The 17,984-nt window shown below is 43.5% G+C and overlaps 1 long non-coding RNA gene across 1 annotated transcript in view; it reads left to right on the top strand.

The window, feature by feature from the left end:
• The first annotated feature begins 1,314 nt into the window (after nucleotides 1-1,314).
• Nucleotides 1,315-17,984, top strand: part of LOC310826847 — a 158,727-nt gene continuing 142,057 nt past the window's right edge. Inside the window, exon 1 of the long non-coding RNA XR_014556024.1 lies at nucleotides 1,315-1,461. This is a non-coding gene — a long non-coding RNA (uncharacterized lncRNA). The remainder of the gene's footprint in view (nucleotides 1,462-17,984) is intronic.

Raw genomic sequence — 17,984 nt, 5'->3', positions numbered from 1 at the left:
TACCTGCTTTTGTTGTCTCTTCCCAGAAATGGGCAGCAGAAAGGGCAAGGAGTAGGGAGTCCTTGGGAGTCTCTGTAGAATTACTTTTGTGATTTTCTCGTTACTTTATTCTGTTCTTCTTGATTTTAGATGAGGGCAGACCCACGCCCATTGTATACTGCTTTGGACAAATGCTAAATGGAAATATTTTTAATAAACAAACTGAACAAGCAGGTAGCTAGAAGTGAAATCCTGTGCATGCTACCCAAAAAAGCTCCATGGGACTTAGTCCCAGGGAAGCATGTATAGAATTGTAGCATGTAGAATGAGTGAATAGCTCTGAGCTTTAGTGATGTCACTTTTCGAGTAATACAGATCTTGGAACATTGAGTCCACTTTCATGACCTCTGGGACCACACATTGTAATTCTCCCTTCTGTGCAGATGTGTTTGACATTCTGCCCCAACATGATGTCTGAACTGAACCTTTGAGCAACTGTTTATCTAATAAATAAACATTTCCATGAGTGAAGCAGAGATAATGGCACCCTGGCCATCTCTGGCTTCACAACTGGGCAAGGAAATCGGAACTATTATACTGATTTTGGATTTTTCTCCATTATTCCCTTTCAGTACTTCTCTTTCAACAAAATCCAGGTTACCCATATGTTTTCAGACAGCGTATGTTTTTCCCCCTTGCACGTCAGCTTTTCTCTATTTTATTTGAGCCTGTAACAGCGGACCTTCAAGTCCATCCAACTAGTCTGTCACATTTCACTCGCGCTGTGCATCACATGAGCATGTGGACAAAATGTATCTCTGGCAATGCATAGAAAGAATGGCAATAAAGTTGCCAGATTGCTCTGTTGTGTTGGGTTTGCCTGTTTCTTACTTTGGGATCCGATTACCGTCTTTGATCTCCTTTTATTAATATTTTCTTGGATATAAAAATGGAATCTGCAAATAACCTCACAGCTGGGAAGATGATGATACTCTCTCAAGAGGAGACATTTGGAGACTTTTCAGTAATTATTGTTATATCAAAATATCAAGGTACAAATTCTTCCTTTGTTACTTTTATAGGATGGATGAATCTGTCAATTTTCATCTCTCCCTATTTCATTTCCCCCAGTCTTTGGTTCAGTTCACCTCATTTTGCATTAGTTGGCCTTTTTTTTAAAGTCCACATTAAAATTTATACATCTTTTCATGTGCATGTCTCCTAGTATACAGTGGTGCCTCGCAAGACGAAATTAATTCGTTCCGCGAGTTGTGTCGTCTTGCGATTTTTTCGTCTTGCGGAGCACGGATTCACTGGGTATTAATGACTTTAAGAAAAAGGAAGCAAACTCACAAGATGTTTTCATCTTGTGAAGCAAGCCCATAGGGAAAATCGTCTTGCGAAGCAACGCAAAAAAACGAAAAACCCTTTCGTCTTGCGCGTTTTTTGTCTTGCGAGGCATTTGTCTTGCGAGGTACCACTGTACATTTTTTTTGCAAGCATTTCCCCCTAATATAATGCATTTTTATATTTTTGCCACCTTTTGTTGGCATCCATCTGTCTCAAGAGACAGTGGAAGAGTGTGCCATTCCTTTAGTGCACACATTTTCATATGTGTTTTTTTGCACTTGGAAAACTGCGTCACCAAATTCAAAGAAGTGTGGATTTCAAATTATAGATGTGCTTCAGTTCATATATTGGCTTGTGGAAGTGCAAATTAAATGGGCTTGCTTGCAAAAGTGAACCAAACAAATATCCCCATCTCTACTCCCTTATTACTTCTCCTCCTTTCATATGCCCTTCACTGCCACATTTTTCATTGTAAGATTCTTGGGGCAGGAGCATTTCTTAGTGGTCACACCTGAAGATTCAACTGAGGTTTTAATGTTGACCTACTTAACCGATACATATTAGCCCTGGGAGGGCCAATGTTTTCAGCTCAGTTCTTCCCATACATAATTGTTTGGGGGTTGCACCATGATGTCATCATGGAGAAGTCCTGTATTCCCTGGATGACATTGTTTGTTGTCAATATTGGGATGGGGGGGGAAATACCTGCTGAAATTGAAATGACATCTCATGCTGTGCCTAGCGATGAGCAGAAGTATCTGAACTCAGCAGGCCCTGTTTGAAATGACAGGACACTCCAAAAGGCTCTGAGATAACTGAGAGACCTCTGGATTATCCATTATTATTATTATTATTATCAAATAATGGAGGCATACAATTTGGACAAGAAAATTGGCTTCCAGGTGGAAAAATCAAAACTGGAAACAGAACTGTTAGATCCCAAAACTAAGATTCTGTCAAGAATGTATAACTTGCTGTTGAAATGGAACACTCAGGATGAAACGGTGAAATCTGCTATGATTAAATGGGCACAAGATGTTGGACATAACATTATGTTTGCTGACTGGGAACAGTTGTGGACCACAGGTATGAAGTTTACGGCATGTAATGCCTTAAGAGAGAATATTATGAAAATGATATACAGGTGGTACATGACACCAGTCAAGCTTGCAAAAATATATCATTTGCCTGATAATAAATGCTGGAAATGTAAAGAGACCGAAGGTACATTCTTTCACCTTTGGTGGACGTGCCCAAGGATTAAGGCTTTCTGGGAGATGATCTATAATGAAATGAAAAAGGTATTTAAATATACCTTTCTGAAGAAACCAGAGGCCTTTCTCCTGGGCATGGTCGGCCAATCAGTATTAAAGAAGGATAGAACCTTTTTTATGTATGCTACAGCAGCAGCAAGAATACTCATCGCAAAGTATTGGAAGACACAAGATTTACCCACCAAGGAAGAATGGCAGATGAAGGTGATGGACTATATGGAACTGGCGGAAATGACTGGCAGAATCCGAGACCAGGGAGAAGAATCGGTGGAAGAAGGTTGGAAGAAATTTAAAGACTATCTACAGAAACATTGTAAAATCAAGGAATGTTAGAAGGGTGCTGGAATGAAGTTATGTGGTTTTAGAAGTAATGTTATAAAGGAGTATGTAAAAATGGGTTGTCAACAGGTGAGAATGTAAAGTCACAATATATTAAGATAAATGATTAAGATAAAAACAAAGATGGAAAGGATTTGCTGAATTAACTAATTGAACTAGAATACAAAAAAGGGAGGTGTGAGGAGGTCAAGGAAACAAGTAAATGAAAGATAAGTTATGGAATAATTGATTTGTTTTTAATTGTTTTTATTTTTCAGTTTTTTGTAATTTTTTTGTTTTATTATCTTTTTCTTACTTTTGTAACTTTTTGAAATTTTAATAAATATTACTTTAAAAAAAATTAAAAAATGAACTCAGCAGGCCCTGTTTGAAATGACAGGACACTCTAAAAGGCTCTGAGATAACTGAAAGACCTCTGGATTATCCTCTTTTACAGAAACTCTGCTGAGGGGATGAGCACTAACTTTCAAACACAATGTCAGGGCAGGGCTGGGAAACTCTAGGCTTCGGGCCAAATGAAGCCCTCTGGGCCTCTCTATCTAGACTTCAGGTGTCTCCTTAGATCACACCTCCTTCCCACATGCCGCTTGCTTGCTTGCCTGGATAGAGTCCTGACCTTTGTGTAACTGGACTGCAGCCTACTGGACTCACATCTGTTGCTGCACCCACCCCTGAAGGCTCTTCATGAGGAACGGTGGACCTTGGGAAGAAAATGGTCCCCCCACCACTGTTTTAAGGGGAAAGAAGAACTAGGAATAAGATGGTAGGACAATGCCATAGGCAAAGAGGCATTCTTGCTGGTGCTCTTGACGTTGTTGGTTTGTTTAAAGGACCACTTAAAAGGTCCATGAATGGCACAAAGGGAGAACAGTCAGCCTCTAATGTATTTTGAAAAGGGAAATAGTACACAGGAGTGGGAAGGCAAGGCCAAAAATGGTCTGGGCAGGGAAAGGGACTTGCCTTGCTTGCCCCAGTGATGCCACAAGAAGGCTAATAGGGGTTAGTGGTACTCAAAATGCACTCAGCATTCACACCTGCAGAGGGGCTGAGGAGCTAATTCTGTCCTGTTTCCGTACTGTTGGTGCTCAGCCATAGGTCTGTTCAGTCCCATTTTGTGTGGAATCTTTGAAAGAACGTGTGGGAAATTTGCACTTAAATTGTATGCATTCTTTCAATCATAGAATTGTAGGTTTGGAAGAGTTGGAAAGGACCATGAAGGTCATCGACTCCACCTCCTGCATTGCAGGAATCTGTTGCCCAGCGTGGGGGTTGAAAGAGATTAAGAGTCTCATGCTTTACCAACTGAGCTATCCCAGCTATATTCTGTCCACATTCTTAACGTAAAATATGCAGTTTTCAATGCATGTCCATAAAATGCAAACATTGTACACATCTTTTGTGTAAAAAGCATATTCCTGTGAACACTTTCCCTCTACTGAAACTGAATTGCAAAACCTAGAAATCTTTCGAATGTGTCTTTCTTTCCACTCTGCAAGAAGGCTCAAGAAAGTTGGATTGGATCAGTGTGCTGCAAAATGCAGACCAAGCTAATTTCTCCTCCATCCTGAAAGTTGTTTCAGTTGCTGGGATGTGTGTGTTGACGTGGGATCACATTTATTAGCAAGAGGGTGCTAATAAGGAAAAGGATAAATAAATTCCAAGCACTAATGCTGTCCATTGGAGGAAAATCACCTAGATTCCCTCTTCCTAGGGAATTGTGCACCCATGCAAACACTACAGAGAGAGAGAAAGAGAGAGAGACCCACAAGTAGTTCTTTTTAGTTATATTTCCAATTTTAAATATACCATATTGCATACAACAGCATTTTCCTTATAAGGTAAATGTCATCGTATCGGAATTCTGATGGCAAAAAGTAATTTTTCAGCATATTGCATTCTCTTAAGCAAATGTTTAAGAAAATGTCCATTATAGATTTTTCTTTTGAGACGGGGACTCAGCCACTCATTCTATACAGTGTTTCCGAGGAGATCAGATTACCCCTCTTGATAGCACTAAAGCAACTTACAGAATGTGATACCCTTGCTAGATGCATCCCATCTTACACTCTTAAAACCTTAACAGCTATCATCCTGTGATGTTTTCTTCAGTAAAAGATGAAGTATTGCTATGATGGGTACAGAGGCAAAATGTTTCCCAAGATAGATATACCTTTGATTTGTGACAGTCTTCTACGGCTTATTTTTTATGAAGCTGCTTCTAGATGTTTACTATTTAGTACCTTCTTCCTATCAACCTTTCCTGTCAAAGAACCTCTTTCAGGGCTGATGATGATTAAAGACCCCTCAGGTGTGACCCGATTTAATTGGGATATCCCAAATTTACAGAAGCTGCCCTGGCTTCTGATCACGATCTAGAATGCCCCAGTTTTCCTGGAGGCCATTCTAGGCATCACGGCATCTCCCAGAGTCGAATGGCCTACCAGGGGTCAGCAACCTTTTTGAGCCATGGGCTGGTCTACCGTCCCTCAGAGCATGTGGTGGGCCGGACTATATTTTGGGCAAAAAAATATGAACGAATTCCTATGCCGCACATATAACCCAGAGATGCATTTTAAATCAAAGCACACATTCTACTCATGTAAAAACACACTGATTCCTGGACCATCCACGGGCCTTATTTAGAAGGCGATTGGGCCAGATCCGGCCCCCGGGCCTACCCCTGGGCCTAGGACTACCTTCCTGAGGCTGCTTCAGGCTGCTGAACAGGAGGCCAAAGAGAGCAATGGTTAGAGAGGGGAGGGAAGGAGGGGTGATCAGGTGGGCAAGGAAGGAAGGCAAGAGTGTGAGCGACAGAAATGGTGGGTGGTAGGGGGAGTGCCCTGAATTTTTCTTACACAATGTTGAAGGGAATGTTATTGTTAATATTATTACTGATACCCTGCCCAACTGACTGGGTTGCCACAGCCACTCTGAGGGGCTTCCAACATAATAAAAACACAGCAACATCAACCATTAAAAACTGTTAAGTTGTGGGTGAACATATCAGACGACACAGCGATTCTTCAAACAGCTCTTGTTTATTCACAGGCCAGAACAGAACTGAACTGAAGGGTTCAGCCAGCCTGCTTATATAGAGCTCCACTAGAATGCAACAGTAACCATTTTCTGTAACTATCCAATCACTGAACGTCACTTTCGATCCCTTATTTGCATATGTGGACCTGAACTATCTAGAGTATCCCCCTGCTGGCCCAGGGTGAGAACTTCAGTACATAACAAAGACTACAAGCTAGACACAGGCCTATGGATTACCAGCCTTCGTTCCTTGATTTTATGCATGGCAGAGAGTGTTAATTGCTTGTTGGGAGGCGGGGAAAATTGACGTTGGGATCCACTGCCCCTGTGGATCCTGCTACCTGAGCTGGTTGCCTCACCGTGCCTCTTGAGCGGGCTGGCCCTGGGCACCAGATTGCCTCATCGGGTGTTTGCACCGCACTGACTTGTTGCTGCCTCAACCCTTCCCCCTCTCCATGCCTTTTTGCAGCAGCAAATCAGCCAGTGTGAGCTCAGGTGAGCAGCAAAGCCCCGTCTGCTACTGCATGGGAAGTGGCCTTAACCTGCCTAGCTCTCTATTGCGAACACTGACTGGCAGTGGCTCTCAGACCCTGGAGACAGTGGGAACTGAACCCAATGCCTTCGCCATACGAAATGGATGCTGGACCTCTGAGCGATGTGAGAAGTCAGCCTTCTTTTGAGGCTGGTGTTAAAGGGTCGAAGTGGCTTTCCATCAAGCCAGGAGTGCGGTGAGTTGTTTACAGAGGAACCTAGGGAAAACATGTCTTACGTCTTAAGTCAGCTCACAGAGGATAAACTGGAGCTATATATCCATGGCCTCTTAAATCGGATGCTTTAGACTGAAAGAGCATAGTCCAGATAACCAGGGTGGAACAGCAGAGCAGGATTATCATTATTCTCACTTGGGGACTTTCCTAGTCAAAGAGAATAAGCAGAAATTCAAGAGGTTGCAGTCCTCAAAACTCCAGAACTGTTCACAGGGAGTTCCATGGATCCAGGAGTCTCCCTGCTTCAATCATTTGCTCTCCACAAATGAGGGCAACCAAAACAGCGCCAGAGAGTGGGAAACCAGCATCCCCATCGCCACTGCTCCACTTCTGGTGTGTTTTCAGAAACTTGGTGGCAGGCCTCCAATGAGCTACAGGTATCCAAAAATCTGGTAACACAATACATTTATAAAGTGGATTAAATTTCTTGTTTTGATACAACTAGAATATCTCTCTCCCTCCAGTTCCCAATTTGTGTCTATTTTTGTCTACCAAATGTTGTCGTGCTTTGAAACTATTGTTTAATTTAAACCTGCTAAATCATTTCCAAACTGGTGTACAATCTGTTTTAATTGAGTGCTTCATGAAAGGAACGCTGTTTGGGTAAACAAAAAGTAAAGCCCACTTTTGAACAAACAAGACTAATCCATAAATCATTTTTGTGTGTGCATCAGATTCAATTTGAAATAATTTCAACACAACTTTCTGATTTGTATTCCCTCTTAAACGGGACTGAAATTCAAATTGATGACATTTTCCATTTATAAAATATTATAGTAACTTGCTGTATTGGATGAAGTGATACTCTTCAAACATTAGTGTTGACATGATGCTATTGCGCCCATTCTCCGCACTCAGTATCATTCTACAACAGGGTTCACTGATTTTTATTTTAAGTTTTATACTGCTTACCGTATTTTTCGCTCTATAACACGCACCTGACCATAACACGCACATCGTTTTTAGAGGAGGAAAACAAGGGAAAAAACATTCTGAATGAAACAGTGGATGTATCATTTTTGTGCTTCATGCTGTGGCCACAGACATGTGATCTGATGGTGAATTTGGGGTGACCCAATGCAAAAATCCTGAGAATCCCTGTGGATCCATGCTTTGTAACCACGTTTTTGCACCATTGCAGCCCCAGGCAACAGTGGGTGCGTGATTTTTTGGGGGCAGGCTGTAGCCATGGACATGCTATGTGCTCTGATGGTGAATTTGGGCTGACCCAATGCAAAGATCCTTAGAATCCATGTGGATCCATGCTTTTTAACCACATTTTTGCACCATTGCAGCCCCAGGCAACAGTGGGTGCGTGATTTTGGGGGGGGGGGCAGGCTGTAGCCATGGACATGCTATGTGATCTGATGCTGAATTTGGGCTGACCCAATGCAAAGATCCTGAGGATCCATGTGGATCCATGCTTTTTAACCACATTTTAAGTGGGGAGGGAAGGAAAAACACAGAAGGGACACGGAGCAGGAGAGGGGTGTGCAGAGAAGCAGCTGGCTAAGAATGCAGGAGAGGGGTATAACAGGAGGAGGGAGGAAAGGAAGGCAAAAGTTTTCCCTCACCTACCCACCCAAGTCAGCCAGCTAGCGCGCTCTCTCTCGCTCTCCCTCCTGCATGTTTTCAGCTTTCCCCTCTGCTTGCCTGGAGGGGAGGGGCTTTCCCTGCTCTTTGTTCCGTTTGAGCAAACACAGCAAGGAAACAGAGGTGGGTGGGCAGTAAGACCCTGAGGCAGAATGCCGGAAAGCAGCCACTTCCTCTTTTCAAGTTTCCCTTCTAGGAGATGCGCGATTTGATTTTTGCCTGCTTTTTTTGCCTCCCCTCGCACCAATTGGCTCCAGGGACCACACATTCACTCAATAACACGCACAGACATTTCCCCTTCCTTTTTAGGAGAAAAAATCTGCGTGTTATAGAAGGAAAAATACGGTACATGCCAGAATAGATTATATGTGGTTTACAAGTATGGCATCAATTATTAAAAAATAAAACCACACATAATTAAAATATACAACAATTCCGTACAACGTTAAAATAAACACCCATAATTAAAAAGGTCTGTATAGTTAAAGCTATGGTTTTCCCAGTAGTGATTCATGGAAGTGAGAGCTGGACCATAAAGAAGGCTGATCGCCAAAGAATTGATGCTTTTGAATTATGGTGCTGGAGGAGACACTTGAGAGTCCCATGGACTGCAAGAAGATCAAATCTCTCCATTCTGAAGGAAATCAGCCCTGAGTGCTCACTAGAAGGACAGATTGTGAAGCTGAGGCTCCAGTACTTTGGCCACCTCATGAGAAGAGAAGACTCCCTGGAGAAGACCCTGATGTTGGGAAAGATGGAGGGCACAAGGAGAAGGGGACGACAGAGGACGAGATGGTTGGACAGTGTTCTCGAAGCTACCAGCATGAATCTTTGAGGACTTGGAACAGATTTAGACCCGCCTTCCCCAGGTATAAAGAGTGACAACTAAAGACTTCTATGGATGTTTGTCTCCAGCTTAGCATTCGGCAGGTCATTAAAACCAACTGCCTCACACCCTTTGACAAGGGAAAAGTTGTTATAGCAATGATACACAAAGCCTGTCACTCTGGGCTTGACTAATTTCCTCCTGTGACCCTGAGTGGCTCTTTTCTGCCTGGAAATCTGACCTTATGATATGGCTGCAGGACTTTCGATACAGCGGTTTGCCAGGCAGCTGCCCCTTGAGGTTTGGCCGAATGAGTAATGAGACCCACTTCCTTTTTGAAAGGATGCAGATCCTTTTCTAAACAGAACAGCCCCTTGGGAAATTCTAAAAATGTGGAAAGAAGGAAAGATATTACCTCTAAGGCCCTGAAAGCTTAGTACCAGTATTTTTATGGGACTGTCAATGCGCGGAAGAAAAGGAAGTTTTAAGACAAAGGTACCCGGCCATGAGGCACTTACAGTCTGAATTTAGGCAGTGAGAGAGACAACCAAAAAATGGGAGAAAAAAAGTGAGGTGATAGCAGGATAAGTGAATATGGGCAGATGTAGTTGCACTTAAACTCTTCCTCGCTGGGATAAGGAAGGAGTGGGGAACCTGTGGCCTTCTAGATGTTTTGGGCTACAAGTTCCTCCAGTCTCAGCCAAGCTGGCCAGTGGACAGGGGCAGAGGGAGTTGTGTGTCGAGGTCCCCAAGCCACCCCAAATAAAACACAATTGACACATAATTTTTGTTTAAGGTTTTTGGCATAATTTTGGTCACAACTTTATTAAAATACAGAAAATGTGAGTGGTTGCTTAGGCATTGGTGGACAGACTGACATTTGCACGCCCACGAAGTCAGAAAGGGAAAACGTTTTGGGGAGAGAGACGGGACTGGGTACCATGCCCTCACCTCTCCCCAAATGCTCCCAGGGGCTCTTGCATGGCCCTAGCCCCTTGGACAAAAGCATGGCGAGCCCCTGGATTCCTTTAACGGAATACCCTTGCAGCAGCAGCATTGGAGGGGCAGGCACAGCCAATCCATACCCCTCCACCAACCAATTCCTAAACCAATGCCTAACCGCAGCCTTACAAGTTGGGACGATTTGCTATGCAGTAGGCAAAAACCAAATGGCACCCATCAATCAGCCAAATGGACAAAATTCCTACCGGGCCCCTGCCCCAAAAGCAGACAACCCCATGACAGGCATAGCAAGGTCAAGCAAACAACACTCAAAATAGGGAGGGCGAGCGGGTGATCCGATGTGCGCAGCGAAAAGAGGAAGCTCAGCGCTGTGCGCATGGCTTTTATCAGCTTTGGCTGTCAATCACGAAATGGCAACATATAAATCTCCCCAGCAACAAGAAGAACCCAATTGCAATGGTGGCCAACTCTCTTATTTTCCGCCCAGCAACAGTGGGGTGTCTTGCTAGCCCCCACTGCAACACGTGCTCTCCATGAAGGAGAACACACTTTGTAGCTGGAGGGTCACACTTTCCCTCTGGATAATGACTGAAGGTCAAGCTATAGGTTGAGGCAAACAACATACTCCAATTTCAGAACTAATATTAGAATTTCTCACTGTTAAACTGGATGTGAGGAGTGGAATACAGAAAAGCGAAAGAACAAGAAAGTATTCTCTCAGCCCTGAAGTCCTGGGAAGGTGTAAGATCTCTCTGTGTGAGGGAGGGTGGGCGCAAATCAGCAAATGATACATAACTCTAAAAGTATCCTTCTGTACAAGAGTTGCTTGGGAACATATGTGGAAAAGGCTTATTGCGCTCATGTCCAGCTTGTGGCCTTCTCATGGGTGGCCACTGTGGGAAGAGGGTGCTATACAAATACACTTTCAGGCTGATGTAGCGGGGCTTCCATTCTGCTTTATTAAAAGCACCACCACTCCGTGCAACCTCTTGGCGCAGTGGCATCAAAAACATGCTGAAGAGATGACAGGATCCAATGATCAGAGGGCATGTGAGACCAAGCTCAAAGTTTTCATAGGGCCTCGTAGGTGAAAGAAGACATTTTGTAAGGTGACATTCGGAAAATGTCAGGAGAGAAACAGTGGCTTATTTATACTGGACCAATCTCCTTTGAAATAGACTTTTGTGCTTCACAGAGAGATCCCTTTAAATGTACCATCTGGAGTAAGAACTTCCGAATACTTTCCTGCTTTTTCGTAATATTCATTAAGTAAGAACAAAGTGGCATTGTAAGATGTTCTTGACAGGGCTTTAGAAAAAGGCTTTGTGGCAAACAGGGGGAAAAGCCACACATTCTAAAATATAATGTGCTTTCCCCCTTTTTTCTGGCTGATGCAATGGACTCATCATTTGCATTAATATTCAATATCACTCTCTTAGTTTTAGTCTCTTAGCAATGGAATGTTGCTTGGACCATAATTGTGCACTCAGAACACTTGAAGAATTAATTAGGAAATGCATATCTTATTTTGTGTGTGTGTGTGTTAACAGCTGGGTGTTCTGTGTCAATGTACTTATTTGCTGACGTTCCAGCAGAAGGCAAAGCCACCATGAAAATCAGAGGAATGAAAGCCTGCTAGAACATTCTGTGCCAGGGCAAGAATATGCACATCAGTTGATGTGCCTGGTTCTCTTCTAAAAAAATATTATTATGTCATCAAAATTGCTACTTAAGAGACTCAGCAAACAAACACTCCTAAGTGAGCTAATATGATTTATGGTAGTAAGAAATAAAAACTCCATTTGCTAAGCTAACACATGACTGATGGAAATATACTGAAGAGTCCTCCAGGTTCTGACACTGATGTTTTCTGAATGTAAGTGGAACAATAGGGTAGTAAAAGGAGATTGCCAAGAATTAAAAGCTTCTTTTACAACTCTTCACACTTGTTTGTTTGCTTTTTTTGCCTAAAAGATAGTAAGAGGGGAGGGGAAGGAGGATGAAAGACAGATGAAAGGCAACAGCTCAGTGATGGAGGGGCTAAATCTGTAACAGAAGACTGCATCTTCCATTTGCCTACAGACACAGCCTCTGTGTCTGCCTCCAGTTTGCACAGTGATGCAGTGGAGCTTGAAAATGGGAGGGATGTACAGTGGTACCTCGGGTTACAGACGCTTCAGGTTACAGACTCCGCTAACCCAGAAATAATACCTTGGGTTAAGAACTTTGCTTCAGGATGAGAACAGAAATCATGCGGTGTGGCGGCAGTGGGAGGCCCCATTAGCTAAAGTGGTATCTCAGGTTAAGAACAGTTTCAAGTTAAGAACGGACCTCCAGAACGAATTAAGTTCTTAACCCGAGGTACCACTGTACACATTAGATTTCATGGGTCCATTCCCAGATCCATTTGGAAACCAATTGGAGCCTGGACTGAACTGATCCGTTTTGGTCCACTGCAACCACTGGACCATTCCAGGCTGCTCTGCTCAAACCTCCAGAGGTGAGGTGGTGGTGTTAAGCTCCAGACATTGTTAATAGCAATGCACCCACAGTCCAAGGCTGGCTATCCTGTGGCTCTCTGTATGCCATTGTACTCCATCTCCCATCAGTGTCAGCCAATGTGGTTTGGGGTGAGGGGAGTTGCAGCCCCATGGATCCTAACAATCCTAGATATTGCCCCACATATTCACAATAGTACTTAGGATTGATGGCTCTGTTCACTGTTTACAGACTACTAAAAGCAGGCAGCGTTTCAGAAGCAGAAAAGGGATAAAAGACTCCGTCTCCTGCCTCATTCTGAGGCCTTTCCCTCAAGTGCTATCAAAGGCTCAGTTTGGGGCTGGCTGAGCATTTTGTTGCTATATAGTGGGAGGGTGGGAAGGTTGGGAAATGTGTTTTCTCCTGAAACGTCCTGATATAGTGCATGGAAAATAATGTTTTCACCTCATGGTATGTATCCCCACCCACCCAAAAGTTTGATAATGTTACAAAAGTTGGGTGTCTCCCCCTCTCTCTGCTGAGCGGTGGCAAGAGGTTCCAGCGGGTTCCAGGCACTCAACCAGGGTCTGTGGTCCTTTGGAGAACCAAGATACGGGAGAGACTGTCGTAGCTTTAGGAAATATGGTTTATTGACCTATTTGCACTCAGTCTGCATGGAGGGAGTCCAGATCTTACAGCATGGTCATTTCAAGAGCGGCTTATGTCCCCCACAGAAGTACAGCCCTGGAGTCTAACAAGGCATCTCTCCCAGCCTGCCCAAGATGGATCCCAGTGTTGTTGTTGTTTCTTCTTCTTCTTCTTCTTCTTCTTCTTCTTCTTCTTCTTCTTCTTCTTCTTCTTCTTCTTCTTCTTCTTCGCCACCCAGAGTGGCTGGGGAAACCCAGCCAGATGGGCAGGGTGTAAATAAATTATTATTATTATTATTATTATTATTATTATTATTATTATTATTTCTCCTCCTCCTCCTCCATCCCAGCAACCTTTGCTGGAGACTCTCCTTTCCTGTCACCTCACACCCTTGGCAACCTTCCAAACACCCAGTCCCTGTTCACACCTCAGGGCAAGCGGGGAAGGGCAGTTCTCTTCCATTGCAAATGGCTCTCAGTGGCCCTGTATTGTTTCCTAATGCCATAGCTTGGCCAGATCATTTTGCATAGGCTAGCCCAGGAATTCCTCTGCAGCTTGTATTTCTCCCTTCACATCCCAAATAATCAACATCCCACCATTTATTAATTTCTATTTCCCTCCAAATTTATAACAAATGCAACTTATAATGCATATTTTGATAGAAAATATATCTAGAACTTTCTGTTTTAATTGGAAGTATTTTAAAATGCATGTTTAAATAGGGATTTTTCTGTGAATAACAAAAAATAAATAATTGCAGATTACTGAGGAAACGGTACACAGTGGACATATGAGAGAACCCATGTCAAAGTGACGTGGAGCAGAAAAATAGGTTGATTTTTCATCCCTAATCAAATTACCAAGAGAACCTATTGAGCTGGGTTTGACTCTCTCAGGAACTGGACAAAGTTCTGAGTGCAAACCCAGATGCTAGGAAAAATAAGAGTTCCCCAAAGATGAATTTAGCCATGCAACCAAACCCCCTGCTTGTTTGTGAAGGGGAGCTGAGGTATATGAGGGTAGCGCAGAGATCATAAAGCTTCTATGTGTTGTAAACAAAATCTGCCCTTCTTCCCTTATGGGGTATCCAAGAGCCAGAACAGAGTCCTTAAGTGGGTTCCCTATTAGTAGGAGAAAATAACAGAGACCAACCAGAGAATAATGAGAAGCAAAGCAGCTAGTAAGCCTGATCTTTATTAAAGCTGTTGCAACAGGGTGCTCCCCTCACACGCAGAAGGATGGAAGAGGACCCAGAACAAAGGTGTGCCTGCCCTTATATGGACATTTTAAGTTCCATGCCCTGGAGATCAAGACCATCCCTCCATACATCACAGAAGGGGTGTAACCCAAGACCACCCCCTACAAACATCATACCTACATCACAGAAAAGGTGGTCTACAACAGAAATTTGAATGTTGTTGTTTTTCCTGTCTGCTAGGTTATCTGGTAATGCCCTATCTGATTGCCTTTCCTGGTAGTTTGCCCATTCCTTTGAGATGATGATTACCCAATTCCTGAGACAATGGGAAGGATCCCTCACCCCCTCCCTCCTTGCAGAGAAAACGTTTAGTCAGTCTGGGAGTCAAATTGGTTTCAGGACGGTCTTCCTGTGCTGCTTCAGACATGTGGTCCACATATCTATGTACGTGCTTGGTTGGTACATTTATGAACATTTATTATATATATAAGACCTTAATTTTTTTATTACATATGCGCTTATCATTTTAAATGATGTTGTGGATCAGATATAGCCTTGAGAATGTCTCCTACTTATGCCTGGCCTGAATAAATCCTTTTATTCATCAACATATGCAGAACTACCCTTGGCATCTTGCGTTCTGCCAAGCTGGCGCAATTAGCTCTGAGCAAGTAACATTCCTTTCTCCAATCTCTAAGAGTTACGAAGGGAGGGTGCCAACACTCCTGAATGCACTTAAACCATGGGGTTTGTCTTAACTCACACATGCTTTCGTAATAATGGATCTCGAGTGGGACAGGCGCCATGTGGGGATAATTAGATAATATTTGATGGAATAAGATTTCAGCATTGTTCCTCTGAATCAGCGGGATTGGCATTTCAATGTCTGCACTCCAGTTTGGGACAAAAGTGGGGGGGGGGGATCAGAACATGAGCGAGCTGTGTTTTTTAAAATGCATCTTAAATATATTCTGTTCTACCTCTAAGGAGCTTAGGGTGGTGTACTTACTTTACTCCTACAACAACCAGTGTGCTAGGTTGGCCTCTGTGTGTGTGTGTGTATGTGTGTGTGTGTGTGTGTGTGAGAGAGAGAGAGAGAGAGAGAGAGAGGTGTCAAAGAAACCTGCCAAGCTTCATAAACAAGTGGGGTTTGAGCCACAGTCATACTAGACTAAAAAGGTAAAGGGACCCCTGACCATTAGGTCCAGTTGTGACTGACTCTGGGGTTGCAGCACTCATCTCACTTTATTGGCCAAGGGAGCCGGCGTACAGCTTCCGGGTCATGTGGCCGGCATGACTAAGCCGCTTCTGGCAAACCAGAGCAGCGCACAGAAATGCCGTTTACCTTCCCGCCGGAGCGGTACCTATTTATCTACTTGCACTTTGACATGCTTTCGAACTGCTAAGTTGGCAGGAGCAGGGACCGAGCAACGGGAGCTCACCCCGTCACGGGGATTCGAACCGCCAACCTTCTGATCAGCAAGTCCTAGGCTCTGTGGTTTAACCCACAGCGCCACCAGTGTCCCGTCATCCTAGGCTAAGGCCAGCACTAACCACAATCCCACATTACTTTATATGGAGTTTGAAGGGCACTAACCTTGGGCAGAGAACCTCTGCACCAGCCCCTCTAGAACGAATGGATATAAGTTACTCAAGATCACAGTAAGCTGCTCAGGAGAATTTCACAACAAATTATACCCATAATCAAGCATATATAAAAAGCAACAAACTGTGCCTTTCTGGCTGTTAATAATCCCTTTCTAAACTCTCCTTTTGAAAATAAAAACCAAAGCAAAGTTCCACCAGCTTTGCATTTTTTGAAGGGCTTCCAACTTCAAGCACTTCCACCAACCCAGAAAATGGTCCATATGTGGCAGAGATGTGCCTTACAGTGAATGGGAGGGAATGTTGAAAGGAATGTGCCAAGGGCTGCTGCTTGTGAGAGCAATTGGTCCTGGACTAGACAGTCAAGTGACTTAGTCCACTATATCACACACCTTCATGCATATACAGTGGTACCTCTGGTTAAGAACTTAATTCGTTCCGGAGGTCCGTTCTTAACTTGAAACTGTTCTTAACCTGAGATACCACTTTAAGCTAATGGGGCCTTCCGCTGCAGCCACATGATTTCTGTTCTCATCCTGAGGCAAAGTTCTTAACCCAAGGTACTATTTCTGGGTTAGCGGAGTCTGTAACCTGAAGCGTCTGTAACCTGAAGCGTCTGTAACCTGAGGTACCACTGTAGGTCAAACAGAGCTCCATTTTATAGGCTGTGGGCATTCTATTCCTTTAAAGCACATTCAAAACACAATCTTTCACTCAAAGAATTCTAGGCACTGTTGTTTTCACCTCACAAAGTTGTAATTCTCAGCACCCTTAACAAACTGCAGTACCCAGAATTCTTTGAGGGAATGAATGTGCTTCAAATGTGCTTTAAAGGCATAGTGTGTACACAGCCACACTGTCCTGAAAACTGCTATGGGGATACTTACCTGGCAGGGGAGACACCTTGATCATGAAGGAGGTTTTCCCAGGGTGAGGCTCATCCACTGCACTGACCCCTGTGATTTCCCCAAATGTGGGGGGGGGGGGAGGCGGGGACTGCTATGGGAAAAAAAGGAAATGTTCTGCCCCACTTTGAGACATTCAAAGGTGGAAGACTCTAAATATGCGCAGGCACATTTCAATGCATATTGGTCATGTGCAAGTACGCAAGTACCAGTGTGTAGACCAGGGGCATTGAACGCAGGGCCTCTAGCTGCTACAAGTCCCACCATCTTGCCCCCTTGCTATGCTGGTTGGGGCTAATGGGATTTGGAGTCCAACAACTGCTGGAGGGCACCACATTGGCTACCCCTGGTGCAGACACTGTGTGGACACGCAGGTAAGATGATCCTGCCACTATGCTCTCGCCCTCTGTGCTGTGCATGTCAACTGAATGTGTGGAGTCCTTCCTGAACATCTGAAAATGGCTCCTGACTTAGGGTGATGATTTATAAATATTCATTCTCCTTTGGAGTCCCATAAACAGTTGCCCTTATGTTGACATGGTCCCACTCAAGATGGCCACATTCACTTTCCATGCACTTTCTGTGCCGATTGTCAGCTAAAGATAAATATGCTTCAGTCAATACTGAATTCTGATCCTTCTTTTCCTGGCTCATTTTTTTCTAGTCTACATGATGCCATTATTTATGTTCAATTGTAACCTGTTAATCATATAATGTTTTTGACTGATAATCGCTTCTTAGAAGACTTCTAATTGTGTTCATATTAGCCTTTCTGATCATGAAGGTATATTGGGGATAAATTGCAGACCTCCTCATTATTCTTCATGAAAGCTAGGCCAATAACTGCCCTCGTATCATTGATAACGGATTCCTCTCTGTTCTATTATCATCAAAGGAGCAGTCTGAATACTATTTATCTGTCAAAATTGGAGTTGTTAACCTTGATGTTTCAGCTTGTAAAGAGGGGAGATAAATGTCTCCTTCAACAGCCACTTGAAACCTCCTGCTGTAATTTATTACAAA

The sequence above is a fragment of the Podarcis gaigeae genome (assembly GCF_964106915.1).
Source record: "Podarcis gaigeae genome assembly, chromosome: 11".
NCBI lineage: Eukaryota > Metazoa > Chordata > Lepidosauria > Squamata > Lacertidae > Podarcis > Podarcis gaigeae.
The sequence above is the reverse complement of the archived record's forward strand: the minus strand, read 5'-3'. Positions and strand labels throughout refer to the sequence as shown.